This window comes from Mustela nivalis (assembly GCF_964662115.1).
Source record: "Mustela nivalis genome assembly, chromosome: 13".
NCBI classification, from domain to species: Eukaryota; Metazoa; Chordata; class Mammalia; order Carnivora; family Mustelidae; genus Mustela; species Mustela nivalis.
In genome coordinates, this window is record NC_139032.1 from 47,408,376 (window position 1) to 47,418,579 (window position 10,204).

Consider the following 10,204-nt stretch of genomic DNA (forward strand, 5'->3'; position numbering starts at 1 on the left):
TATAAACATATATTTTTATCCCCAGGGGTACAGGTCTGTGAATCACCAGGTTTACACACTTCACAGCACTCACCAAATCACATACCCTCCCCAATGTCCATAATCCCACCCACTTCTCCCAAACCCCCTCCCCCCAGCAACCCTCAGTTTTTTTTGTGAGATTAAGAGTCACTTATGGTTTGTCTCCCTCCCAATCCCATCTTGTTTCATTTATTCTTCTTCTACCCACTTAAGCCTCCATGTTGCATCACCACTTCCTCATATCAGGGAGATCATATGATAGTTGTCTTTCTCTGCTTGACTTATTTCGCTAAGCATGATACGCTCTAGCTCCATCCATGTTGTTGCAAATGGCAAGATTTCATTTCTTTTGATGGCTGCATAGTATTCCATTGTGTATATATACCACATCTTCTTGATCCATTCATCTGTTGATGGACATCTAGGTTCTTTCCATAGTTTGGCTATTGTGGAAATTGCTGCTATAAACATTCGGGTGCATGTGCCCCTTTGGATCACTACATTTGTATCTTTAGGGTAAATACCCAATAGTGCAATTGCTGGGTCATAGGGCAGTTCTATTTTCAACATTTTGAGGAACCTCCATGCTGTTTTCCAGAGTGGCTGCACCAGCTTGCATTCCCACCAACAGTGTAGGAGGGTTCCCCTTTCTCCGCATCCTCGCCAGCATCTGTCATTTCCTGACTTGTTGATTTTAGCCATTCTGACTGGTGTGAGGTGATATCGCATTGTGGTTTTGATTTGTATTTCCCTGATGCCGAGTGATATGGAGCACTTTTTCATGTGTCTGTTCGCCATCCGGATGTCTTCTTTGCAGAAATGTCTGTTCATGTTCTCTGCCCATTTCTTGATTGGATTATTTGTTCTTTGGGTGTTGAGTTTGCTAAGTTCTTTATAGATTCTGGACACTAGTCCTTTATCTGATATGTCGTTTGCAAATATCTTCTCCCATTCTGTCAGTTGTCTTTTGATTTTGTTAACTGTTTCCTTTGCTGTGCAAAAGCTTTTGATCTTGATGAAATCCCAATAGTTCATTTTTTCCCTTGCTTCCCTTGCCTTTTGCGTTGTTCCTAGGAAGATGTTGCTGCGGCTGAGGTCGAAGAGGTTGCTGCCCGTGTTCTCCTCAAGGATTTTGATGGATTCCTTTCGTACATTGAGGTCCTTCATCCATTTTGAGTCTATTTTTGTGTGTGGTGTAAGGAAATGGTCCAATTTCATTTTTCTGCATGTGGCTGTCCAATTTTCCCAGCACCATTTATTGAAGAGGCTGTCTTTTTTCCATTGGACATTCTTTCCTGCTTTGTCGAAGATGAGTTGACCATAGAGTTGAGGGTCTATTTCTGGGCTCTCTATTCTGTTCCATTGATCTATGGGTCTGTTTTTGTGCCAGTACCATGCTGTCTTGATGATGACAGCTTTGTAATAGAGCTTGAAGTCCGGAATTGTGATGCCACCAACGTTGGCTTTCTTTTTCAATATCCCTTTGGCTATTCGAGGTCTTTTCTGGTTCCATATAAATTTTAGCATTATTTGTTCCATTTCTTTGAAAAAGATGGATGGTACTTTGATAGGAATTGCATTAAATGTGTAGATTGCTTTAGGTAGCATAGACATTTTCACAATATTTATTCTTCCAATCCAGGAGCATGGAACATTTTTCCATTTCTTTGTGTCTTCCTCAATTTCTTTCATGAGTACTTTATAGTTTTCTGAGTATAGATTCTGTGTCTCTTTGGTTAGGTTTATTCCTAGGTATCTTATGGTTTTGGATGCAATTGTAAATGGGATTGACTCCTTAATATCTCTTTCTTCTGTCTTGCTGTTGGTGTAGAGAAATGCAACTGACTTCTGTGCATTGATTTTATATCCTGACACTTTACTGAATTCCTGTATAAGTTCTAGCAGTTTTGGAGTGGAGTCTTTTGGGTTTTCCACATATAGTATCATTTCATCTGCGAAGAGTGATAATTTGACTTCTTCTTTGCCGATTTGGATGCCTTTAATTTCCTTTTGTTGTCTGATTGCTGAGGCTAGGACCTCTAGTACTATGTTGAATAGCAGTGGTGATAATGGACATCCCTGCCGTGTTCCTGACCTTAGCGGAAAAGCTTTCAGTTTTTCTCCATTGAGAATGATATTTGCGGTGGGTTTTTCATAGATGGCTTTGATGATATTGAGGTATGTGCCCTCTATCCCTACACTTTGAAGAGTTTTGATCAGGAAGGGATGCTGTACTTTGTCAAATGCTTTTTCAGCATCTATTGAAAGTATCATATGGTTCTTGTTCTTTCTTTTATTGATGTGTTGTATCACATTGACTGATTTGCGGATGTTGAACCAACCTTGCAGCCCTGGAATAAATCCCACTTGGTCGTGGTGAATAATCTTTTTAATGTACTGTTGAATCCTATTGGCTAGTATTTTGTTGAGTATTTTTGCATCTGTGTTCATCAAGGATATCGGTCTATAGCTCTCTTTTTTGGTGGGATCCTTGTCTGGTTTTGGGATCAAGGTGATGCTGGCCTCATAAAATGAGTTTGGAAGTTTTCCTTCCATTTCTATTTTTTGGAACAGTTTCAGGAGAATAGGAATTAGTTCTTCTTTAAATGTTTGGTAGAATTCCCCCGGGAAGCCGTCTGGCCCTGGGCTTTTGTTTGTTTGGAGATTTTTAATGACTGTTTCAATCTCCTTACTGGTTATGGGTCTGTTCAGGCTTTCTATTTCTTCCTGGTTCAGTTGTGGTAGTTTATATGTTTCTAGGAATGCATCCATTTCTTCCAGATTGTCAAATTTGTTGGCGTAGAGTTGCTCATAGTATGTTCTTATAATAGTTTGTATTTCTTTGGTGTTAGTTGTGATCTCTCCTCTTTCATTCATGATTTTATTTATTTGGGTCCTTTCTCTTTTCTTTTTGATAAGTCGGGCCAGGGGTTTATCAATTTTATTAATTCTTTCAAAGAACCAGCTCCTACTTTTGTTGATTTGTTCTATTGTTTTTTTGGTTTCTATTTCATTGATTTCTGCTCTGATCTTTATGATTTCTCTTCTCCTGCTGGGCTTAGGGTTTCTTTCTTGTTCTTTCTCCAGCTCCTTTAGGTGTAGGGTTAGGTTGTGTACCTGAGACCTTTCTTGTTTCTTGAGAAAGGCTTGGACCGCTATATATTTTCCTCTCAGGACTGCCTTTGTTGTGTCCCACAGATTTTGAACCGTTGTATTTTCATTATCATTTGTTTCCATGATTTTTTTCAATTCTTCTTTAATTTCCCGGTTGACCCATTCATTCTTTAGAAGGATACTGTTTAGTCTCCATGTATTTGGGTTCTTTCCAAACTTCCTTTTGTGGTTGAGTTCTAGCTTTAGAGCATTGTGGTCTGAAAATATGCAGGGAATGATCCCAATCTTTTGATACCGGTTGAGTCCTGATTTAGGACCGAGGATGTGATCTATTCTGGAGAATGTTCCATGTGCACTAGAGAAGAATGTGTATTCTGTTGCTTTGGGATGAAATATTCTGAATATATCTGTGATGTCCATCTGGTCCAGTGTGTCGTTTAAGGCCTTTATTTCCTTGCTGATCTTTTGCTTGGATGACCTGTCCATTTCAGTGAGGGGAGTGTTAAAGTCCCCTACTATTATTGTAGTATTGTTGATGTGTTTCTTTGATTTTGTTATTAATTGGTTTATATAGTTGGCTGCTCTCACGTTGGGGGCATAGATATTTAAAATTGTTAAATCTTCTTGTTGGACAGACCCTTTGAGTATGATATAGTGTCCTTCCTCATCTCTTATTATAGTCTTTGGCTTAAAATCTAATTGATCTGATATAAGGATTGCCACTCCTGCTTTCTTCTGATGTCCATTAGCATGGTAAATTCTTTTCCACCCCCTCACTTTAAATCTGGAGGTGTCTTCGGGCTTAAAATGTGTTTCTTGGAGGCAACATATAGATGGGTTTTGTTTTTTTATCCATTCTGATACCCTGTGTCTTTTGACAGGGGCATTTAGCCCATTCACATTCAGGGTAACTATTGAGAGATATGAATTTAGTGCCATTGTATTGCCTGTAAGGTGACTGTTACTGTATATGGTCTCTGTTCCTTTCTGATCTACCACTTGTAGGCTCTCTCTTTGCTTAGAGGACCCCTTTCAATATTTCCTGTAGAGCTGGTTTGGTATTTGCAAATTCTTTCAGTTTTTGTTTGTCCTGGAAGCTTTTAATCTCTAATGTTAGATTTTAAACACAATTGTTGATCACCTAGATGTAAAAGTGTTGAAATTTCTTAAGCAGGCTCTACACCCCATGCGGCTTGATCTCAGGACCCGAGCTGAAATCAAGTGTTGGATGCTTAACCAACTGAGCCACCCACATGCCCCTCACATACATACATTTTTAAAAACTTAATGAGGTCTTAACCACAAATGTTTACACATTATGAGATGGATTTATTGTTTCGAGAGTTTATCTTGGTGACTCTTTTTATCACTCTATATAGATATTCAACATTATTCATAAGTGTAATGTATTCCTTAAAACTGACATGCCATGACTTACTTAATTATTCTGACATCAATTTGATTGCTTTATTTGCTTTAGAAGAATACAACAATGAACTTTCGTACACATGAATCTTTAAGCAAATATGAAAGCTATAGGCTAAATATATGGAAGTAAAATTCATGCATATGGCTTATAGAAATGTTAAGTTTTGATAGATATTGACAAAAATGCCCTCTGAAAATGGTTAGTGACTTCAAATTCTCACCAGTGAGTTATGAAAGTACATGTCCCTTCATATCCTCCCCAAACTAAGTGCTATCAAGCTCCAAAAGTTTATATAACCTGAGGAGTAAAAACTGTGATATTGTTTCAGTTTCAATTCCTCTGACTGCTGCTAAGGTTTAGCATAATTTCATATATATGTAGTATGCAGTTTTTCTTTCTGTGAACTCTCCTTATACCTTTTGTCTATTTTTTTAAAGATTTACTTATTTATTTGGGGGGAGGGGTAGAGGGAGAGGGTGAGAGTCTTCAAGCAGACGCCCTACTGAGCATGGAACCCAACTTGGGGCTGAGCCCCACAACCCAGGAGATCATGACCAGAGCTAAAACCGAGTCAGTAGCTCAACTGACAGAGCCACTGGGGTGCCTCTTTTATCTGATTTCTTATAAGAGCATTGCTTCTTTTCCTAATTATGTGGGAGATCTCTCTATACAATAGTGAGTACTGCTTATCTCTATAACTTTCTTGCAAATATTTTCTCTTGGTATTGTCTTTTATTATTGTTATTGTTATTATGATCTTTGTCCAAAAAAATTTGAAGAATTTTATGTAGTTTATCTGTTAATTCTTTTCTTCAGTTTGTAGGAGGCCCTTTCTCATTACTCAAGATTCAAAAACCATCATTCTATTAAAAAAAATTTTTTTTAAGATTTTTAAAAAATCTATCCATTCTTTAGAGAGATACAGAATCAGAAACAGAGAGCGCAAAGCAGAGGTTGAGGCAGAGGGAGAGGGAGAAGCAAACTCCCTGTTGAGCTGGGAGCCCAGTGTGGGGCTTGATCCCAGGACTCCAGGATCATGACCTGAGCCCATGGCAGCCGACTAACCATCTGAGACACCCAGGCACCCCTAAATTTTTTTTCAGTGTTACTTAAATGAACACTTAAATCATTTTAAAGATTTTATGTATTTATTTTATGTATGATGTCTAGTAGGGTTCTAATATAATCTTAAAGTGCTAGGTGCACCTTTTAAATAATCCAACCTTTTCTTACTGATTGAAATTTCCATTTTCTCTCACATATTAGTACACACACAAATCCACCTGTGCGCACACACACACACACACACACACACACATTTGCCTCTTCTGGACTCCCCAGTTTGTTGTCTTGACCTACTTTCTTCTATTCCTGTGCTCATAAACTGGTTGTGTTCTCGTAGCTTCACAGTACGTTTTGATGTTTGTGATGGCGAGTCGTTCCAACTATCCATCCCAGACAGCCTTTTCTAGTTCCATAGAAACCCTATTTTGAATTTGATGGGGATCATATTGAATTTATAATTATTTGATGGAGAATTACTGTCTCTGTAGTGTTGAGCATAGTGATACTTAGTCATGAGTCATCCTGATATTTGGAAGTCCCCCTTTCCCTGTCTGTGGATGATATTTCTATTTAGGTTGTTTCCAGATTGTGGGTAGGCTAAGGAACATGCTTTGGGCATGGGGCTACCTGAAGCCATGTCCTGCCTTTTCTATCTCAGTACCCATGATCCTGGCTTTAACCAGGGTGCAAAAGTCATTGCTCCCTGCAGTTCTCCAAAGACTCACCTGCTGCTTTATTCAGGGCCAAATGTGACCTCCTGCATCTCTTGATTCTGGCTCTGTAGATCTTCCAACCATGCCTAGTTCTGCAGCAATTCTCACCTCTGTGCATTTTGAAAAACCTTGCTTCCCTCTGGTTTTGATTTTTTGAGACAACAATCCCATTGACTTCCTATCATGCAGGAATTTCTCCCATTTCTTGTTTCTCAACAAATGCTTTGGATTAAAACATATTCTGCCACAGTGTCGGTAGTTTTCAACAGCATGGTGGTTACCCGTTCTTGTCACATTTTCAGTGAGTTCTTGAAAATATTGTCTGGAAAAAAGAAGTTAACAAGGCCCCTGTGAGATTCCATTTCTGTGTTTATAAAGCCAAGATAATGCAACCCTCTTTTTACAGGGCTATTTTGGAGTTTAAATGAGACACACACGGATCTTAAACTCCTATCGTAAAATACATTCAATAAATATCAAAGAGCCTCCCTTTTCTTTCATGTTAACGAAAACTTACTTCATTAAAAAAAAAAAAAATCTGACCTAAGGGTTGTGGACACGTTACTGTTGCAAAACAGAACGATCATCTGCAAGCATGTATGGCTTCTGAAATTTCTCAGGTAAAATCTGCTACCGCCAATACTGAGGGCAGAATGATAGGAAGTGGAATGTGGTGAGCATTTTGGATGCGTCTGGCCAGATGACATATAAGGTAACAGCAGCCGGAACACTTGGTGAGGAAAAATGATATTGGGGTATTCCCAAGAAGTGACAGTGATGCTGTCGGGCTTCTTATCTTCTGTGTAGCTGGGGCAGTGGCCATTCATTTCCTCCGTGACATCTCAGCAAAGGTAGAGCCCAGAGCAGCATCATCACAGAAAAGGCCAGAAAGCCTCACCGTGGCCTCATTGTGGTAATGTCATCACAGCCACCTTCAAAGCCCTGACGGCTGGTTGTTCTAATTAGAATGTAGTTTTAAAAAGCCATCAGCTGTCCTATTGGTAATTATAAGCAATTACTGCATGAGCTCTGTAAAAATCAAAATGAAAAATTTACAAGTACATGTGAAATACTAAGCTTTTTGCTTATTCATTCATTTTTTTAAAAACTTGTACTTGCAGGTATGAATACGGCCATCACCAATGAGAAGTAAAAAAAAAGGTGAATGATGGTCTCTGAATAACAGTGTGGTAAGTCAGGGTAAAGCACGGATCTATGATGAATTTTTCTGGCATTTAGATGAGTGTTTTCCTTTCGGGTCTGCAATGCTGCTTTTCTTTTCCCTTTTGATGTACGTGAAGGGCATTTGCTCTGATGCTAAATTTTCCTCTTTCATAGCAGAATTGGCATCCAAATCAAAACATAAATAAATAAACAAAAAAAGAAGTACTGTACGTGTCTGGAAGCATCTACAGTGAATTTGAAATTTCAAGGACAACTTGGAGGTACCAGTGATTCATGAAACAGGAATGTTAGCCAAGCCTGATGTAATATTTTATACGAAGGGTTTTCACTCACAAAGGGCTCAGTATTTAACAAAACTAAATATCCAAAGGCATCCATTTCATTCTACACAGACTAATGATGTGCAAATCGGATTGGATGGACCTGAGAAGTCATTTAACATACAGCAAGTGTTTATAGCAACTGAGCTAAGCGGATAAAAAAGACCCTGTTCTTTTGAAACTACAGGGGAAGGCTCTAAGCAGGCAGCCACAGGCATCCAGCTAAGCTGACTCTGTCCAGGACTCTGGGCTGCAGGGACACGACCACTGGCCAGCTATATTTGCTAACCACACATTAAAAGTTATGAAATGTTTATTTTTGGCTTCTCAGGCTAGGGAAAGTTAAAGATCATATCTGTAACCAAATAAGCTTATGAGCCTTCTATACTTCAGGCCTTCTCTGTAACCTTAGTCTATGCAAACAAACTCAGATTTATCCCTTTTATAAGGGAGAAGAGATTATCATTCCTTATCGGTGAACCACCACAAGTACTGAATTATATACAGCGGCTAACATCAGAATTATTTTGAGCCTTATGCTTTTGTGAGATTACTGTTGTGAAGACCAGCACTACCATCTGTCTGCCTCTTGGAGACCAGGATCTTACTTGCTTCTGTTAGAACCGTTCTTTCCCCGAGGAAAAGCAGCAGGCGAGTTCCATGCAAGAAACTCCTAGTGTCGAGTTTTTCAATTGTTTTGTGGAAGCCATAACCCACCCCATGTTCCTATAATGTGAAACATAGGTAAGCTACGCAACTTGTTCATATAGTCCATCTGGTCCTCAAAAAAAGCTTTGGACCTTTGCAATTAACACTTTCTTCTGAAAAATGTTTAACACACTGGCTTTTAGAGCTCTTAGCTCCGTTCTGGATTCTACTCCTAAGGCCAGATTAAGTTGGCATATACATATGATAAAAGCTCATTGGCCTGAGTTTATGGAAAAGGGGAGCAAGAGCATCACAGGGAAATGTAGGTTATTTTAGGTGAAAGGAATATGAAGGTACATTTGGTGGTGAGAGTCAGGCTAACAGCGTTTGCTTATGCCTGCTTGATAGATGAATAAAAATACACTGCTATTTACTCATAACTCTGTGCTTTTGAAGTTATGGTAGTGCACAAAATTTCGCCTAGAGTTTCCTGACAGCTAAGACAAGTGAAAACTGCTGGCATTTGTAGTGCTGTTTGTCAGATAAGAGGAAACACACAATTTTCTGAGGAGAGATTGCATTTTTACTGACATTGAACTGAAGGTAAAAGTATTGCTCCTTATATAGTTACCATTCCAAAGTAGTTGAGTAATTTTCTTCTTTTGTTGAGCACCTACTATATGATCAGGTACTCGTATGTATTGACGTTTATAGATCAGTAAGACACAGTCCCTGTACCCTAAAGGGTTAATGGTCTATATAAATAAAATGATGTATAATGATTTTATAAAAGTGTAATTTTATTCAAATCATTGTATTTTTCTTTTTCTTTCGTTAAACAGAGGGCATAACATTAAATCTTGATTGATGCATGCTACCCCTTGGACAGTGCTTTCGGGACCACACACTTGACCCAGGCCAGAGAGAATATGAGAACATGTCCATTGCACTGTGTTTCTCAAATTTTGCATGTATGAAATGAGGCTTTGGCATATTTTGGGTCATAGGCTCTTCGTGGCTTATTTCTGAGATAAGAGTCTTGGGTCTTCAGTACTCTGTGCTGTTGATTGAAGAATTTAGAGCCTAGACATTTAGGAAACAGACTTTTAATTTTCTTGAGAAACTTCTAAGTGTCCAATTCAAGTTTTGTTGTCATTTTTTTGGCAGGTATTTGGCCGGTCACTGTCTGTTCTTCCTGGAAATCATGGAGGCCACCAGAAAGGACCAATATTTTCCTCCAAGAAGTTCTCTAAAACTGTTTGAACCCTTAGTCAGGCATTTGGCTGAATCCCAGAAATCTGTGCCATCTAGCACAGTGAAGGTGATTTGGGATAATTCTGTGACATCTCTGCTTCTTGAGGGCAGGAGTCTACAACCTATTCACAATATGATAACATACTGTTATCAAATAACATATTGCCAGGCGTGTAGCGCTCAATAAGTGGTTGTTGAATTAAAATAAAACCAAAAGTAGAAGTTGGTACAGTATAGGAATTACCACACTGAATATTCAAGTAACTCAATTGTTTTAGTCACTAAGTAACAAAGATCAATCCTCACAGACACTACTCAGAAGGAATTTGCAATACTTTTCAGGAGGTGAATGTTAATCATTACCAGATGCTGGAGAAGAACAGAAGAAAGTAATCTATTTTGCCTCAGCAGATTGGGGAGGTCTTTATCCTCTTAAATGAGATAACATTGGAGCT

General features: G+C 38.7%; 1 long non-coding RNA gene across 1 annotated transcript; it reads left to right on the forward strand.

Annotated features, from left to right (window-relative positions):
- The first annotated feature begins 7,742 nt into the window (after positions 1-7,742).
- LOC309846497 lies at positions 7,743-9,983 on the forward strand. The gene is made up of 2 exons (XR_014301962.1): positions 7,743-8,498; positions 9,663-9,983. It is a non-coding gene; the product is annotated as an uncharacterized lncRNA (long non-coding RNA).
- The last annotated feature ends 221 nt before the right edge of the window (positions 9,984-10,204 follow it).